At 41.2% G+C, this 15,383-nt stretch overlaps 1 protein-coding gene and 29 non-coding genes across 30 annotated transcripts in view; all 30 read left to right on the forward strand.

The window, feature by feature from the left end:
* LOC137100026 (cytoplasmic phosphatidylinositol transfer protein 1-like) overlaps positions 1–15,383 on the forward strand; it is a 158,010-nt gene that overhangs the window by 89,842 nt on the left and 52,785 nt on the right. The window lies entirely within an intron of this gene.
* trnaw-cca (transfer RNA tryptophan (anticodon CCA)) lies at positions 225–296 on the forward strand. The gene has a single exon. It is a non-coding gene; the product is annotated as a tRNA-Trp (tRNA).
* trnaw-cca (transfer RNA tryptophan (anticodon CCA)) lies at positions 670–741 on the forward strand. Its single transcript has one exon. It is a non-coding gene; the product is annotated as a tRNA-Trp (tRNA).
* trnaw-cca (transfer RNA tryptophan (anticodon CCA)) lies at positions 1,130–1,201 on the forward strand. The gene has a single exon. It is a non-coding gene; the product is annotated as a tRNA-Trp (tRNA).
* On the forward strand, positions 1,967–2,038 carry trnaw-cca (transfer RNA tryptophan (anticodon CCA)). The gene has a single exon. It is a non-coding gene; the product is annotated as a tRNA-Trp (tRNA).
* trnaw-cca (transfer RNA tryptophan (anticodon CCA)) lies at positions 2,522–2,593 on the forward strand. The gene has a single exon. It is a non-coding gene; the product is annotated as a tRNA-Trp (tRNA).
* On the forward strand, positions 2,981–3,052 carry trnaw-cca (transfer RNA tryptophan (anticodon CCA)). Its single transcript has one exon. It is a non-coding gene; the product is annotated as a tRNA-Trp (tRNA).
* On the forward strand, positions 3,455–3,526 carry trnaw-cca (transfer RNA tryptophan (anticodon CCA)). Its single transcript has one exon. It is a non-coding gene; the product is annotated as a tRNA-Trp (tRNA).
* Positions 3,994–4,065, forward strand: trnaw-cca (transfer RNA tryptophan (anticodon CCA)). The gene has a single exon. It is a non-coding gene; the product is annotated as a tRNA-Trp (tRNA).
* Positions 4,507–4,578, forward strand: trnaw-cca (transfer RNA tryptophan (anticodon CCA)). The gene has a single exon. It is a non-coding gene; the product is annotated as a tRNA-Trp (tRNA).
* On the forward strand, positions 5,216–5,287 carry trnaw-cca (transfer RNA tryptophan (anticodon CCA)). Its single transcript has one exon. It is a non-coding gene; the product is annotated as a tRNA-Trp (tRNA).
* trnar-ccu (transfer RNA arginine (anticodon CCU)) lies at positions 5,615–5,686 on the forward strand. The gene has a single exon. It is a non-coding gene; the product is annotated as a tRNA-Arg (tRNA).
* On the forward strand, positions 5,946–6,017 carry trnaw-cca (transfer RNA tryptophan (anticodon CCA)). The gene has a single exon. It is a non-coding gene; the product is annotated as a tRNA-Trp (tRNA).
* trnaw-cca (transfer RNA tryptophan (anticodon CCA)) lies at positions 6,323–6,394 on the forward strand. The gene has a single exon. It is a non-coding gene; the product is annotated as a tRNA-Trp (tRNA).
* trnaw-cca (transfer RNA tryptophan (anticodon CCA)) lies at positions 6,768–6,839 on the forward strand. Its single transcript has one exon. It is a non-coding gene; the product is annotated as a tRNA-Trp (tRNA).
* trnaw-cca (transfer RNA tryptophan (anticodon CCA)) lies at positions 7,606–7,677 on the forward strand. The gene has a single exon. It is a non-coding gene; the product is annotated as a tRNA-Trp (tRNA).
* Positions 8,517–8,588, forward strand: trnaw-cca (transfer RNA tryptophan (anticodon CCA)). The gene has a single exon. It is a non-coding gene; the product is annotated as a tRNA-Trp (tRNA).
* trnaw-cca (transfer RNA tryptophan (anticodon CCA)) lies at positions 8,879–8,950 on the forward strand. The gene has a single exon. It is a non-coding gene; the product is annotated as a tRNA-Trp (tRNA).
* trnaw-cca (transfer RNA tryptophan (anticodon CCA)) lies at positions 9,219–9,290 on the forward strand. Its single transcript has one exon. It is a non-coding gene; the product is annotated as a tRNA-Trp (tRNA).
* On the forward strand, positions 9,597–9,668 carry trnaw-cca (transfer RNA tryptophan (anticodon CCA)). The gene has a single exon. It is a non-coding gene; the product is annotated as a tRNA-Trp (tRNA).
* trnaw-cca (transfer RNA tryptophan (anticodon CCA)) lies at positions 10,042–10,113 on the forward strand. Its single transcript has one exon. It is a non-coding gene; the product is annotated as a tRNA-Trp (tRNA).
* Positions 10,502–10,573, forward strand: trnaw-cca (transfer RNA tryptophan (anticodon CCA)). The gene has a single exon. It is a non-coding gene; the product is annotated as a tRNA-Trp (tRNA).
* Positions 11,339–11,410, forward strand: trnaw-cca (transfer RNA tryptophan (anticodon CCA)). The gene has a single exon. It is a non-coding gene; the product is annotated as a tRNA-Trp (tRNA).
* trnaw-cca (transfer RNA tryptophan (anticodon CCA)) lies at positions 11,894–11,965 on the forward strand. The gene has a single exon. It is a non-coding gene; the product is annotated as a tRNA-Trp (tRNA).
* Positions 12,353–12,424, forward strand: trnaw-cca (transfer RNA tryptophan (anticodon CCA)). Its single transcript has one exon. It is a non-coding gene; the product is annotated as a tRNA-Trp (tRNA).
* trnaw-cca (transfer RNA tryptophan (anticodon CCA)) lies at positions 12,827–12,898 on the forward strand. Its single transcript has one exon. It is a non-coding gene; the product is annotated as a tRNA-Trp (tRNA).
* On the forward strand, positions 13,382–13,453 carry trnaw-cca (transfer RNA tryptophan (anticodon CCA)). The gene has a single exon. It is a non-coding gene; the product is annotated as a tRNA-Trp (tRNA).
* Positions 14,224–14,295, forward strand: trnaw-cca (transfer RNA tryptophan (anticodon CCA)). The gene has a single exon. It is a non-coding gene; the product is annotated as a tRNA-Trp (tRNA).
* trnaw-cca (transfer RNA tryptophan (anticodon CCA)) lies at positions 14,764–14,835 on the forward strand. Its single transcript has one exon. It is a non-coding gene; the product is annotated as a tRNA-Trp (tRNA).
* Positions 15,213–15,284, forward strand: trnaw-cca (transfer RNA tryptophan (anticodon CCA)). Its single transcript has one exon. It is a non-coding gene; the product is annotated as a tRNA-Trp (tRNA).

The following is a 15,383-nucleotide window of genomic DNA, read 5'->3' on the forward strand; positions in this document are numbered from 1 at the left end:
TAAATTTTGTCCTACTACTTCTGCCAAAATGACACTGAGCAATTCCAGGTATTTTAAAGGATCATATTGCTTTTGTTGCAAGTTGCGTCACAATAAATCCCTTGCGGGGAGGTGATTTTTATAAAATGTTTTGGGGAGGGTGCATAAAATTGCTCGTTTTTTCAGCTCCTGATAGTATTTCACTGAGCCTGACCATCTCCCTACTTAGCTCACAATAACTTTCAGACTCTGTGGCGCAATGGTAGCGCGTCTGACTCCAGATCAGAAGGTTGTGTGTTCAAATCACATCAGGGTCAATAAGTTTCGTTCTGCTACTTTTGCGGTAGCGCGTCTGACTCCAGATCAGAAGGTTGTGTGTTTAAATCACATCAGGGTCAATAAATTTTGTCCTACTACTTCTGCCAAAATGACACTGAGCAATTCCAGGTATTTTAAAGGATCTTATTGCTGTTGTTGCAACTACTTCTGCCAAAATGACATTGAGCAATTCCATGTATTTTAAAGGATCATATTGCTGTTGTTGCAAGTTGCGTGACAATAAATCCCTTGCGGGGAGGTAATTTTTATAAAATGTTTTGGGGAGGGTGCATAAAATTGCTCGTTTTTTCAGCTCCTGATAGTATTTCACTGAGCCTGACCATGTCCCTACTTAGCCCACAATAATTTTCAGACTCTGTGGCGCAACGGTAGCGCGTCTGACTCCAGATCAGAAGGTTGTGTGTTCAAATCACATCAGGGTCAATAAGTTTCATTCTGCTACTTTTGCGGTAGCGCGTCTGACTCCAGATCGGAAGGTTGTGTGTTCAAATCACATCAGGGTCAATAAATTTTGTCCTACTACTTCTGCCAAAATGACACTGAGCAATTCCAGGTATTTTAAAGGATCTTATTGTTGTTGTTGCAACTACTTCTGCCAAAATGACATTGAGCAATTCCATGTATTTTAAAGGATCATATTGCTTTTGTTGCAAGTTGCGTGACAATAAATCCCTTGCGGTGAAGTGATTTTTATAAAATGTTTTGGGGAGGGTGCATAAAATTGCTTGTTTTTCATCTCCTGACACTATTCCACTGAGCCTGACCATGTTTTCAGACTGGACACTCACTAGTTAAGTCACGGCAATTTTCAGACTCTGTGGCTCAATGGTAGTGCGTCTGACTCCAGAGCAGAAGGTTGTGTGTTCAAATCACATCAGGGTCAATAAGTTTCATTCTGCTACTTTTGCGGTAGCGCGTCTGACTCCAGATCAGAAGGTTGTGTGTTCAAATCACATCAGGGTCAATAAGTTTCATTCTGCTACTTCTGCCAAAATGACACTGAGCAATTCCAGGTATTTTAAAGGATCATATTGCTATTGTTGCAAGTTGCGTCACAATAAATCCTTTGCGGGGAGGTGATTTTTATAAAATGTTTTGGGGAGGGTGCACAAAATTGCTTGTTTTTCATCTCCTACAATAAATCCCTTGCGGGGAAGTAATTTTTATAAAATGTTTTGGGGACGGTGCATAAAATTGCTCGTTTTTTCAGCTCCTGATAGTATTTCACTGAGCCTGACCATGTCCCTACTTAGCCCACAATAATTTTCAGACTCTGTGGCGCAATGGTAGCGCGTCTGACTCCAGATCCGAAGGTTGCGTGTTTAATTCACATCAGGGTCAATAAGTTTCATCCTGTTACTTCTGCCAAAATGACATTGAGCCATTCCAGGTATTTTAAAGGATCTTATTGCTGTTGTTGCAACTACTTCTGCCAAAATGACATTGAGCAATTCCATGTATTTTAAAGGATCATATTCCTGTTGTTGCAAGTTGCGTCACAATAAATCCCTTGCAGGGAGGTGATTTTTATAAAATGTTTTGGGGAGGGTGCACAAAATTGCTCAATTTTCATCTTCTGATAGTATTCCACTGAGCCTGACCATGTTTTCAGACTGGACACTCACTAGTTAAGTCACTGCAATTTTCAGACTCTGTGGTGCAACGGTAGTGCGTCTGACTCCAGATCAGAAGGTTGTGTGTTCAAATCACATCAGGGTCAATAAGTTTCATTCTGCTACTTTTGCGGTAGCGCGTCTGACTCCAGATCAGAAGGTTGTGTGTTCAAATCACATCAGGGTCAATAAGTTTCGTTCAGCTACTTTTGCGGTAGCGCGTCTGACTCCAGATCAGAAGGTTGTGTGTTCATATCACATCAGGGTCAATAGGTTTCATTCTGCTACTGTTGCGGTAGCGCGTCTGACTCCAGATCAGAAGGTTGCGTGTTTAATTCACATCAGGGTCAATAAATTTTGTCCTACTACTTCTGCCAAAATGACATTGAGCAATTCCATGTATTTTAAAGGATCATATTGCTTTTGTTGCAAGTTGCGTTACAATAAATCCCTTGCGGGGAGGTGATTTTTATAAAATGTTTTGGGGAGGGTGCATAAAACTGCTCGTTTTTCATCTCCTGGTAGTATTCCACTGAGCCTGACCATGTTTTCAGACTGGACACTCACTAGTTAAGTCACAGCAATTTTCAGACTCTGTGGCGCAATGGTAGCGCGTCTGACTCCAGATCAGAAGGTTGTGTGTTCAAATCACATAAGGGTCAATAAGTTTCGTTCTGCTACTTTTGCGGTAGCGCGTCTGACTCCAGATCAGAAGGTTGTGTGTTTAAATCACATCAGGGTCAATAAATTTTGTCCTACTACTTCTGCCAAAATGACACTGAGCAATTCCAGGTATTTTAAAGGATCTTATTGCTGTTGTTGCAACTACTTCTGCCAAAATGACATTGACCAATTCCATGTATTTTAAAGGATCATATTGCTGTTGTTGCAAGTTGCGTCACAATAAATCCCTTGCGGGGAGGTGATTTTTATAAAATGGTTTGGGGAGGGTGCATAAAATTGCTCGTTTTTCATCTCCTGATAGTATTTCACTGAGCCTGACCATGTTTTAAAACTGGACACTAACAAATTAATTCATACGATTTTCAGACTCTGTGGTGCCATGGTAGCGCGTCTGACTCCAGATCAGAAGGTTGTGTGTTCAAATCACATCAGGGTCAATAAGTTTCATTCAGCTACTTTTGCGGTAGCGCGTCTGACTCCAGATCAGAAGGTTGTGTGTTCATATCACATCAGGGTCAATAGGTTTCATTCTGCTACTTTTGCGGTAGCGCGTCTGACTCCAGATCAGAAGGTTGTGTGTTCAAATCACATCAGGGTCAATAAATTTTGTCCTGCTACTTCTGCCAAAATGACACTGAGCAATTCCAGGTATTTTAAAGGATCATATTGCTATTGTTGCAAGTTGCGTCACAATAAATCCTTTGCGGGGAGGTGATTTTTATAAAATGTTTTGGGGATGGTGAACAAAATTGCTCGTTTTTCATCTCCTGGTAGTATTCCACTGAGCCTGACCATGTTTTCAGACTGGACACTCACTAGTTAAGTCACTGCAATTTTCAGACTCTGTGGTGCAACGGTAGTGCGTCTGACTCCAGATCAGAAGGTTGTGTGTTCAAATCACATCAGGGTCAATAAGTTTCATTCTGCTACTTTTGCGGTAGCGCGTCTGACTCCAGATCAGAAGGTTGTGTGTTCAAATCACATCAGGGTCAATAAGTTTCGTTCAGCTACTTTTGCGGTAGCGCGTCTGACTCCAGATCAGAAGGTTGTGTGTTCATATCACATCAGGGTCAATAGGTTTCATTCTGCTACTGTTGCGGTAGCGCGTCTGACTCCAGATCAGAAGGTTGCGTGTTTAATTCACATCAGGGTCAATAAATTTTGTCCTACTACTTCTGCCAAAATGACATTGAGCAATTCCATGTATTTTAAAGGATCATATTGCTGTTGTTGCAAGTTGCGTGACAATAAATCCCTTGCGGGGAGGTGATTTTTAAAAAATATTTTGGGGAGGGTGCATAAAACTGCTTGTTTTTCATCTCCTGGTAGTATTCCACTGAGTCTGACGATGTCCCTACTTAGCCCACAATAATTTTCAGACTCTGTGGCGCAACGGTAGCGCGTCTGACTCCAGATCAGAAGGTTGTGTGTTCAAATCACATCAGGGTCAATAAATTTTGTCCTACTACTTCTGCCAAAATGACACTGAGCAATTCCAGGTATTTTAAAGGATCTTATTGCTGTTGTTGCAACTACTTCTGCCAAAATGACATTGAGCAATTCCATGTATTTTAAAGGATCTTATTGCTGTTGTTGCAACTACTTCTGCCAAAATGACACTGAGCAATTCCAGGTAGTTTAAAGGATCTTATTGCTGTTGTTGCAACTACTTCTGCCAAAATGACATTGAGCAATTCCATGTATTTTAAAGGATCATATTGCTTTTGTTGCAAGTTGCGTCACAATAAATCCCTTGCGGGGAGGTGATTTTTATAAAATGTTTTGGGGAGGGTGCATAAAACTGCTCGTTTTTCATCTCCTGGTAGTATTCCACTGAGCCTGACCATGTTTTCAGACTGGACACTCACTAGTTAAGTCACAGCAATTTTCAGACTCTGTGGCGCAATGGTAGCGCGTTTGACTCCAGATCAGAAGGCTGTGTGTTCAAATCACCTCAGGGTCAATAAATTTCATCCTGTTACTTCTGCCAAAATGACATTGAGCCTTTCCATTTATTTTAAAACATCTCACTGCTGCTTAAGGATCTTATTGCTTTTGTTGCAAGTTGCGTCACAATAAATCCCTTGCGGGGAGGTGATTTTTATAAAATGTTTTGGGGAGGGTGCATAAAACTGCTCGTTTTTCATCTCCTGGTAGTATTCCACTGAGCCTGACCATGTTTTCAGACTGAACACTCACTAGTTAAGTCACAGCAATTTTCAGACTCTGTGGAGCAATGGTAGGGCGTTTGACTCCAGATCAGAAGGTTGTGTGTTCAAATCACCTCAGGGTCAATAAGTTTCATTCTGCTACTTTTGCGGTAGCGCGTCTGACTCCAGATCAGAAGGTTGTGTGTTCAAATCACATCAGGGTCAATAAATTTTGTGCTACTACTTCTGCCAAAATGACATTGAGCAATTCCAAGTATTTTAAAGGATCTTATTGCTGTTGTTGTAAGTTGCGTCACAATAAATCCCTTGCGGGGAAGTAATTTTTATAAAATGTTTTGGGGAGGGTGCATAAAATTGCTCGTTTTTTCAGCTCCTGATAGTATTTCACTGAGCCTGACCATCTCCCTACTTAGCCCACAATAACTTTCAGACTCTGTGGCGCAACGGTAGCGCGTCTGACTCCAGATCAGAAGGTTGTGTGTTCAAATCACATCAGAGTCAATAAATTTTGTCCTACTACTTCTGTCAAAATGACACTGAGCAATTCCAGGTATTTTAAAGGATCTTATTGCTGTTGTTGCAACTACTTCTGCCAAAATGACATTGATCCATTCCATTTATTTTAAAACATCTCACTGCTGCTTAAGGATCTTATTGCTGTTGTTGCAAGTTTCGTGACAATAAATCCCTTGCGGGGAGGTGATTTTTATAAAATGTTTTGGGGAGGGTGCATAAAATTGCTCGTTTTTTTATCTCCTGGTAGTATTCCACTGAGCCTGACCATGTTTTCAGACTGGACACTCACTAGTTAAGTCACTGCAATTTTCAGACTCTGTGGCCCAATGGTAGTGCGTTTGACTCCTGATCAGAAGGTTGTGTGATCAAATCACATCAGGGTCAATAAATTTTGTCCTACTACTTCTGCCAAAATGACACTGAGCAATTCCATTTATTTTAAAACATCTCACTGCTGCTTAAGGATCTTATTGCTGTTGTTGCAAGTTGCGTGACAATAAATCCCTTGCGGTGAAGTGATTTTTATAAAATGTTTTGGGGAGGGTGCATAAAATTGCTTGTTTTTCATCTCCTGACACTATTCCACTGAGCCTGACCATGTTTTCAGACTGGACACTCACTAGTTAAGTCACTGCAATTTTCAGACTCTGTGGCGCAATGGTAGCGCGTCTGACTCCAGATCAGAAGGTTGTGTGTTCAAATCAGATCAGGGTCAATAAGTTTTGTTCTGCTACTTTTGCGGTAGCGCGTCTGACTCCAGATCAGAAGGTTGTGTGTTCAAATCACATCAGGGTCAATAAGTTTCATTCTGCTACTTCTTCCAAAATGACATTGAGCCATTCCAAGTATTTTAAAGGATCTTATTGCTGTTGTTGCAGGTTGCGTCACAATAAATCCCTTGCGGGGAGGTGATTTTTATAAAATGTTTTGGGGAGGGTGCATAAAACTGCTCGTTTTTCAGCTCCTGATAGTATTTCACTGAGCCTGACCATCTCCCTACTTAGCCCACAATAACTTTCAGACTCTGTGGCGCAATGGTACCGCGTCTGACTCCAGAACAGAAGGTTGTGTGTTCAAATCACATCAGGGTCAATAAGTTTCGTTCTGCTACTTTTGCGGTAGCGCGTCTGACTCCAGATCAGAAGGTTGTGTGTTTAAATCACATCAGGGTCAATAAATTTTGTCCTACTACTTCTGCCAAAATGACACTGAGCAATTCCAGGTATTTTAAAGGATCTTATTGCTGTTGTTGCAACTACTTCTGCCAAAATGACATTGAGCAATTCCATGTATTTTAAAGGATCATATTGCTGTTGTTGCAAGTTGCGTGACAATAAATCCCTTGCGGGGAGGTAATTTTTATAAAATGTTTTGGGGAGGGTGCATAAAATTGCTCGTTTTTTCAGCTCCTGATAGTATTTCACTGAGCCTGACCATGTCCCTACTTAGCCCACAATAATTTTCAGACTCTGTGGCGCAACGGTAGCGCGTCTGACTCCAGATCAGAAGGTTGAGTGTTCAAATCACATCAGGGTCAATAAGTTTCATTCTGCTACTTTTGCGGTAGCGCGTCTGACTCCAGATCAGAAGGTTGTGTGTTCAAATCACATCAGGGTCAATAAATTTTGTCCTACTACTTCTGCCAAAATGACACTGAGCAATTCCAGGTATTTTAAAGGATCTTATTGTTGTTGTTGCAACTACTTCTGCCAAAATGACATTGAGCAATTCCATGTATTTTAAAGGATCATATTGCTTTTGTTGCAAGTTGCGTGACAATAAATCCCTTGCGGTGAAGTGATTTTTATAAAATGTTTTGGGGAGGGTGCATAAAATTGCTTGTTTTTCATCTCCTGACACTATTCCACTGAGCCTGACCATGTTTTCAGACTGGACACTCACTAGTTAAGTCACCGCAATTTTCAGACTTTGTGGCTCAATGGTAGCGCGTCTGACTCCAGAGCAGAAGGTTGTGTGTTCAAATCACATCAGGGTCAATAAGTTTCATTCTGCTACTTTTGCGGTAGCGCGTCTGACTCCAGATCAGAAGGTTGTGTGTTCAAATCACATCAGGGTCAATAAGTTTCATTCTGCTACTTCTTCCAAAATGACATTGAGCCATTCCAAGTATTTTAAAGGATCTTATTGCTGTTGTTGCAGGTTGCGTCACAATAAATCCCTTGCGGGGAGGTGATTTTTATAAAATGTTTTGGGGAGGGTGCATAAAATTGCTCGTTTTTTCAGCTCCTGATAGTATTTCACTGAGCCTGACCATGTCCCTATTTAGCCCACAAAAATTTTCAAACTCTGTGGCTCAATGGTAGCGCGTCTGACTCCAGATCAGAAGGTTGTGTGTTCAAATCACATCAGGGTCAATGAATTTTGTCCTGCTACTTCTGCCAAAATGACATTGAGCCATTCTATGTATTTCAAAGGATCTCATTTCTGTTGTGGCACATAAATCCCTTGTGGAGAGAGGATTTCTATAAAATGTTTTGGGGAGGGTGCATAAAATTGCTCGTTTTTCATCTCCTGACACTATTCCACTTAGCCTGACCATGTTTTCAGTCTGGACACTCACTAGTTAAGTCACCGCAATTTGGCCTTTCAGAAAATAAATCCCTTGCGGGGAGGTGATTTTTATAAAATTTTTTGGGGAGGGTGCATAAAACTGCTCGTTTTTCATCTCCTGATACTATTCCACTGAGCCTGACCATGTCCCTACTTAGCCCACAATAATTTTCAGATAAATTCAGATAATTTCCACATAATTTTCAATAAGTTTCATTCTGCTACTTTTGCGGTAGCGCTTCTGACTCCAGATCAGAAGGTTGTGTGTTCAAATCACATCAGGGTCAATAAATTTTGTCCTACTACTTCTGCCAAAATGACACTGAGCAATTCCAAGTATTTTAAAGGATCTTATTGCTGTTGTGGCAAGTTGCGTCACATTAAATCCCTTGCGAGGAGGTGATTCTTATAAAATGTTTTGGGGAGGGTGCATAAAATTCCTCGTTTTTTCAGCTCCTGATAGTATTTCACTGAGCCTGACCATGTTCTGAGACTGGACACTCACTACTTGACTCACTACTTGATATTGAGCCATTCCAGCTAATTTAAAGGACCTTGTTGCAAGTTGCGACTAACTAACTCAGCTCCTGATAGTATTCCACTGAGCCTGACCATGTCACTACTTAGCCCCCAACAATTTCCAGACTCTGTGGCGCAATGGTAGCGCGTCTGACTCCAGATCAGAAGGTTGTGTGTTCAATTCACATCAGGGTCAATAAGTTTCATCCTTTACTTCTGCCAAAATGACACTGAGCCATTCCAGGTATTTTAAAGGATCTTATTGCTGTTATTGCAACTACTTCTGCCAAAATGACACTGAGCAATTCCATGTATTTTAAAGGATCATATTGCTGTTGTTGCAAGTTGCGTCACAATAAATCCCTTGCGGGGAGGTGATTTTTGTAAAATGTTTTGGGGAGGAGCATAAAATTGCTCGTTTTTTCAGCTCCTGATAGTATTTCACTGAGCATGACCATGTCCCTATTTAACCCACAAAAACTTTCAGACTCTGTGGAGCAATGGTAGCGCGTCTGACTCCAGATCAGAAGGTTGTGTGTTCAAATCACATCAGGGTCAATGAATTTTGTCCTGCTACTTCTGCCAAAATGACATTGAGCCATTCTATGTATTTCAAAGGATCTCATTTCTGTTGTGGCACATAAATCCTTTGTGGAGAGGGGATTTCTATAAAATGTTGTGGGGAGGGTGCATCCCTTGCGGGGAAGTGATTTTTATAAAATGTTTTGGGGAGGGTGCATAAAATTGCTCGTTTTTCATCTCATGACACTATTCCTGACCATGTTGTCAGACTGGACACTCACTAGTTAAGTCACCGCAATTTTCAGACTCTGTGGCGCAATGGTAGCGCGTCTGACTCCAGAGCAGAAGGTTGTGTGTTCAAATCACATCAGGGTCAATAAGTTTCATTCTGCTACTTTTGCGGTAGCGCGTCTGACTCCAGATCAGAAGGTGGTGTGTTTAAATCACATCAGGGTCAATAAATTTTGTCCTACTACTTCTGCCAAAATGACACTGAGCAATTCCAGGTATTTTAAAGGATCATATTGCTTTTGTTGCAAGTTGCGTCACAATAAATCCCTTGCGGGGAGGTGATTTTTATAAAATGTTTTGGGGAGGGTGCATAAAATTGCTCGTTTTTTCAGCTCCTGATAGTATTTCACTGAGCCTGACCATCTCCCTACTTAGCTCACAATAACTTTCAGACTCTGTGGCGCAATGGTAGCGCGTCTGACTCCAGATCAGAAGGTTGTGTGTTCAAATCACATCAGGGTCAATAAGTTTCGTTCTGCTACTTTTGCGGTAGCGCGTCTGACTCCAGATCAGAAGGTTGTGTGTTTAAATCACATCAGGGTCAATAAATTTTGTCCTACTACTTCTGCCAAAATGACACTGAGCAATTCCAGGTATTTTAAAGGATCTTATTGCTGTTGTTGCAACTACTTCTGCCAAAATGACATTGAGCAATTCCATGTATTTTAAAGGATCATATTGCTGTTGTTGCAAGTTGCGTGACAATAAATCCCTTGCGGGGAGGTAATTTTTATAAAATGTTTTGGGGAGGGTGCATAAAATTGCTCGTTTTTTCAGCTCCTGATAGTATTTCACTGAGCCTGACCATGTCCCTACTTAGCCCACAATAATTTTCAGACTCTGTGGCGCAACGGTAGCGCGTCTGACTCCAGATCAGAAGGTTGTGTGTTCAAATCACATCAGGGTCAATAAGTTTCATTCTGCTACTTTTGCGGTAGCGCGTCTGACTCCAGATCGGAAGGTTGTGTGTTCAAATCACATCAGGGTCAATAAATTTTGTCCTACTACTTCTGCCAAAATGACACTGAGCAATTCCAGGTATTTTAAAGGATCTTATTGTTGTTGTTGCAACTACTTCTGCCAAAATGACATTGAGCAATTCCATGTATTTTAAAGGATCATATTGCTTTTGTTGCAAGTTGCGTGACAATAAATCCCTTGCGGTGAAGTGATTTTTATAAAATGTTTTGGGGAGGGTGCATAAAATTGCTTGTTTTTCATCTCCTGACACTATTCCACTGAGCCTGACCATGTTTTCAGACTGGACACTCACTAGTTAAGTCACGGCAATTTTCAGACTCTGTGGCTCAATGGTAGTGCGTCTGACTCCAGAGCAGAAGGTTGTGTGTTCAAATCACATCAGGGTCAATAAGTTTCATTCTGCTACTTTTGCGGTAGCGCGTCTGACTCCAGATCAGAAGGTTGTGTGTTCAAATCACATCAGGGTCAATAAGTTTCATTCTGCTACTTCTGCCAAAATGACACTGAGCAATTCCAGGTATTTTAAAGGATCATATTGCTATTGTTGCAAGTTGCGTCACAATAAATCCTTTGCGGGGAGGTGATTTTTATAAAATGTTTTGGGGAGGGTGCACAAAATTGCTTGTTTTTCATCTCCTACAATAAATCCCTTGCGGGGAAGTAATTTTTATAAAATGTTTTGGGGACGGTGCATAAAATTGCTCGTTTTTTCAGCTCCTGATAGTATTTCACTGAGCCTGACCATGTCCCTACTTAGCCCACAATAATTTTCAGACTCTGTGGCGCAATGGTAGCGCGTCTGACTCCAGATCCGAAGGTTGCGTGTTTAATTCACATCAGGGTCAATAAGTTTCATCCTGTTACTTCTGCCAAAATGACATTGAGCCATTCCAGGTATTTTAAAGGATCTTATTGCTGTTGTTGCAACTACTTCTGCCAAAATGACATTGAGCAATTCCATGTATTTTAAAGGATCATATTCCTGTTGTTGCAAGTTGCGTCACAATAAATCCCTTGCAGGGAGGTGATTTTTATAAAATGTTTTGGGGAGGGTGCACAAAATTGCTCAATTTTCATCTTCTGATAGTATTCCACTGAGCCTGACCATGTTTTCAGACTGGACACTCACTAGTTAAGTCACTGCAATTTTCAGACTCTGTGGTGCAACGGTAGTGCGTCTGACTCCAGATCAGAAGGTTGTGTGTTCAAATCACATCAGGGTCAATAAGTTTCATTCTGCTACTTTTGCGGTAGCGCGTCTGACTCCAGATCAGAAGGTTGTGTGTTCAAATCACATCAGGGTCAATAAGTTTCGTTCAGCTACTTTTGCGGTAGCGCGTCTGACTCCAGATCAGAAGGTTGTGTGTTCATATCACATCAGGGTCAATAGGTTTCATTCTGCTACTGTTGCGGTAGCGCGTCTGACTCCAGATCAGAAGGTTGCGTGTTTAATTCACATCAGGGTCAATAAATTTTGTCCTACTACTTCTGCCAAAATGACATTGAGCAATTCCATGTATTTTAAAGGATCATATTGCTTTTGTTGCAAGTTGCGTTACAATAAATCCCTTGCGGGGAGGTGATTTTTATAAAATGTTTTGGGGAGGGTGCATAAAACTGCTCGTTTTTCATCTCCTGGTAGTATTCCACTGAGCCTGACCATGTTTTCAGACTGGACACTCACTAGTTAAGTCACAGCAATTTTCAGACTCTGTGGCGCAATGGTAGCGCGTCTGACTCCAGATCAGAAGGTTGTGTGTTCAAATCACATAAGGGTCAATAAGTTTCGTTCTGCTACTTTTGCGGTAGCGCGTCTGACTCCAGATCAGAAGGTTGTGTGTTTAAATCACATCAGGGTCAATAAATTTTGTCCTACTACTTCTGCCAAAATGACACTGAGCAATTCCAGGTATTTTAAAGGATCTTATTGCTGTTGTTGCAACTACTTCTGCCAAAATGACATTGACCAATTCCATGTATTTTAAAGGATCATATTGCTGTTGTTGCAAGTTGCGTCACAATAAATCCCTTGCGGGGAGGTGATTTTTATAAAATGGTTTGGGGAGGGTGCATAAAATTGCTCGTTTTTCATCTCCTGATAGTATTTCACTGAGCCTGACCATGTTTTAAAACTGGACACTAACAAATTAATTCATACGATTTTCAGACTCTGTGGTGCCATGGTAGCGCGTCTGACTCCAGATCAGAAGGTTGTGTGTTCAAATCACATCAGGGTCAATAAGTTTCATTCAGCTACTTTTGCGGTAGCGCGTCTGACTCCAGATCAGAAGGTTGTGTGTTCATATCACATCAGGGTCAATAGGTTTCATTCTGCTACTTTTGCGGTAGCGCGTCTGACTCCAGATCAGAAGGTTGTGTGTTCAAATCACATCAGGGTCAATAAATTTTGTCCTGCTACTTCTGCCAAAATGACACTGAGCAATTCCAGGTATTTTAAAGGATCATATTGCTATTGTTGCAAGTTGCGTCACAATAAATCCTTTGCGGGGAGGTGATTTTTATAAAATGTTTTGGGGATGGTGAACAAAATTGCTCGTTTTTCATCTCCTGGTAGTATTCCACTGAGCCTGACCATGTTTTCAGACTGGACACTCACTAGTTAAGTCACTGCAATTTTCAGACTCTGTGGTGCAACGGTAGTGCGTCTGACTCCAGATCAGAAGGTTGTGTGTTCAAATCACATCAGGGTCAATAAGTTTCATTCTGCTACTTTTGCGGTAGCGCGTCTGACTCCAGATCAGAAGGTTGTGTGTTCAAATCACATCAGGGTCAATAAGTTTCGTTCAGCTACTTTTGCGGTAGCGCGTCTGACTCCAGATCAGAAGGTTGTGTGTTCATATCACATCAGGGTCAATAGGTTTCATTCTGCTACTGTTGCGGTAGCGCGTCTGACTCCAGATCAGAAGGTTGCGTGTTTAATTCACATCAGGGTCAATAAATTTTGTCCTACTACTTCTGCCAAAATGACATTGAGCAATTCCATGTATTTTAAAGGATCATATTGCTGTTGTTGCAAGTTGCGTGACAATAAATCCCTTGCGGGGAGGTGATTTTTAAAAAATATTTTGGGGAGGGTGCATAAAACTGCTTGTTTTTCATCTCCTGGTAGTATTCCACTGAGTCTGACCATGTTTTCAGACTGGACACTCACTAGTTAAGTCACAGCAATTTTCAGACTCTGTGGCGCAATGGTAGCGCGTTTGACTCCAGATCAGAAGGCTGTGTGTTCAAATCAACTCAGGGTCAATAAATTTCATCCTGTTACTTCTGCCAAAATGACATTGAGCCATTCCATTTATTTTAAAACATCTCACTGCTGCTTAAGGATCTTATTGCTGTTGTTGCAACTACTTCTGCCAAAATGACATTGAGCAATTCCATGTATTTTAAAGGATCATATTGCCGTTGTTGCAAGTTGCGTCACAATAAATCCCTTGCGGGGAGGTGATTTTTATAAAATGTTTTGGGGAGGGTGCACAAAATTGCTTGTTTTTCATCTCCTACAATAAATCCCTTGCGGGGAAGTAATTTTTATAAAATGTTTTGGGGACGGTGCATAAAATTGCTCGTTTTTTCAGCTCCTGATAGTATTTCACTGAGCCTGACCATGTCCCTACTTAGCCCACAATAATTTTCAGACTCTGTGGCGCAATGGTAGCGCGTCTGACTCCAGATCCGAAGGTTGCGTGTTTAATTCACATCAGGGTCAATAAGTTTCATCCTGTTACTTCTGCCAAAATGACATTGAGCCATTCCAGGTATTTTAAAGGATCTTATTGCTGTTGTTGCAACTACTTCTGCCAAAATGACATTGAGCAATTCCATGTATTTTAAAGGATCATATTCCTGTTGTTGCAAGTTGCGTCACAATAAATCCCTTGCAGGGAGGTGATTTTTATAAAATGTTTTGGGGAGGGTGCACAAAATTGCTCAATTTTCATCTTCTGATAGTATTCCACTGAGCCTGACCATGTTTTCAGACTGGACACTCACTAGTTAAGTCACTGCAATTTTCAGACTCTGTGGTGCAACGGTAGTGCGTCTGACTCCAGATCAGAAGGTTGTGTGTTCAAATCACATCAGGGTCAATAAGTTTCATTCTGCTACTTTTGCGGTAGCGCGTCTGACTCCAGATCAGAAGGTTGTGTGTTCAAATCACATCAGGGTCAATAAGTTTCGTTCAGCTACTTTTGCGGTAGCGCGTCTGACTCCAGATCAGAAGGTTGTGTGTTCATATCACATCAGGGTCAATAGGTTTCATTCTGCTACTGTTGCGGTAGCGCGTCTGACTCCAGATCAGAAGGTTGCGTGTTTAATTCACATCAGGGTCAATAAATTTTGTCCTACTACTTCTGCCAAAATGACATTGAGCAATTCCATGTATTTTAAAGGATCATATTGCTTTTGTTGCAAGTTGCGTGACAATAAATCCCTTGCGGGGAGGTAATTTTTATAAAATGTTTTGGGGAGGGTGCATAAAATTGCTCGTTTTTTCAGCTCCTGATAGTATTTCACTGAGCCTGACCATGTCCCTACTTAGCCCACAATAATTTTCAGACTCTGTGGCGCAACGGTAGCGCGTCTGACTCCAGATCAGAAGGTTGTGTGTTCAAATCACATCAGGGTCAATAAGTTTCATTCTGCTACTTTTGCGGTAGCGCGTCTGACTCCAGATCAGAAGGTTGTGTGTTCAAATCACATCAGGGTCAATAAATTTTGTCCTGCTACTTCTGCAAAAATGAGACTGAGCAATTCCAGGTATTTTAAAGGATCTTATTGCTGTTGTTGCAACTACTTCTGCCAAAATGACATTGAGCCATTCTATGTATTTCAAAGGATCTCATTTCTGTTGTGGCACATAAATCCCTTGTGGAGAGGGGATTTCTATAAAATGTTGTGGGGAGGGTGCATAAAATTGCTCGTTTTTCATCTCCTGACACTATTCCACTGAGCCTGACCATGTTTTCAGACTGGACACTCACTAGTTAAGTCACCACAATTTTCAGACTCTGTGGCGCAATGGTAGCGCGTCTGCCTCCAGATCAGAAGGTTGTGTGTTCAAATCACATCAGGGTCAATAAGTTTCATCCTGTTACTTCTGCCAAAATGACATTGAGCCATTCCATTTATTTCAAAACATCTCACTGCTGCTTAAGGATCTTATTGCTGTTGTTGC

This window comes from Channa argus, chromosome 15 (assembly GCF_033026475.1).
Source record: "Channa argus isolate prfri chromosome 15, Channa argus male v1.0, whole genome shotgun sequence".
Classification (NCBI taxonomy): domain Eukaryota; kingdom Metazoa; phylum Chordata; class Actinopteri; order Anabantiformes; family Channidae; genus Channa; species Channa argus.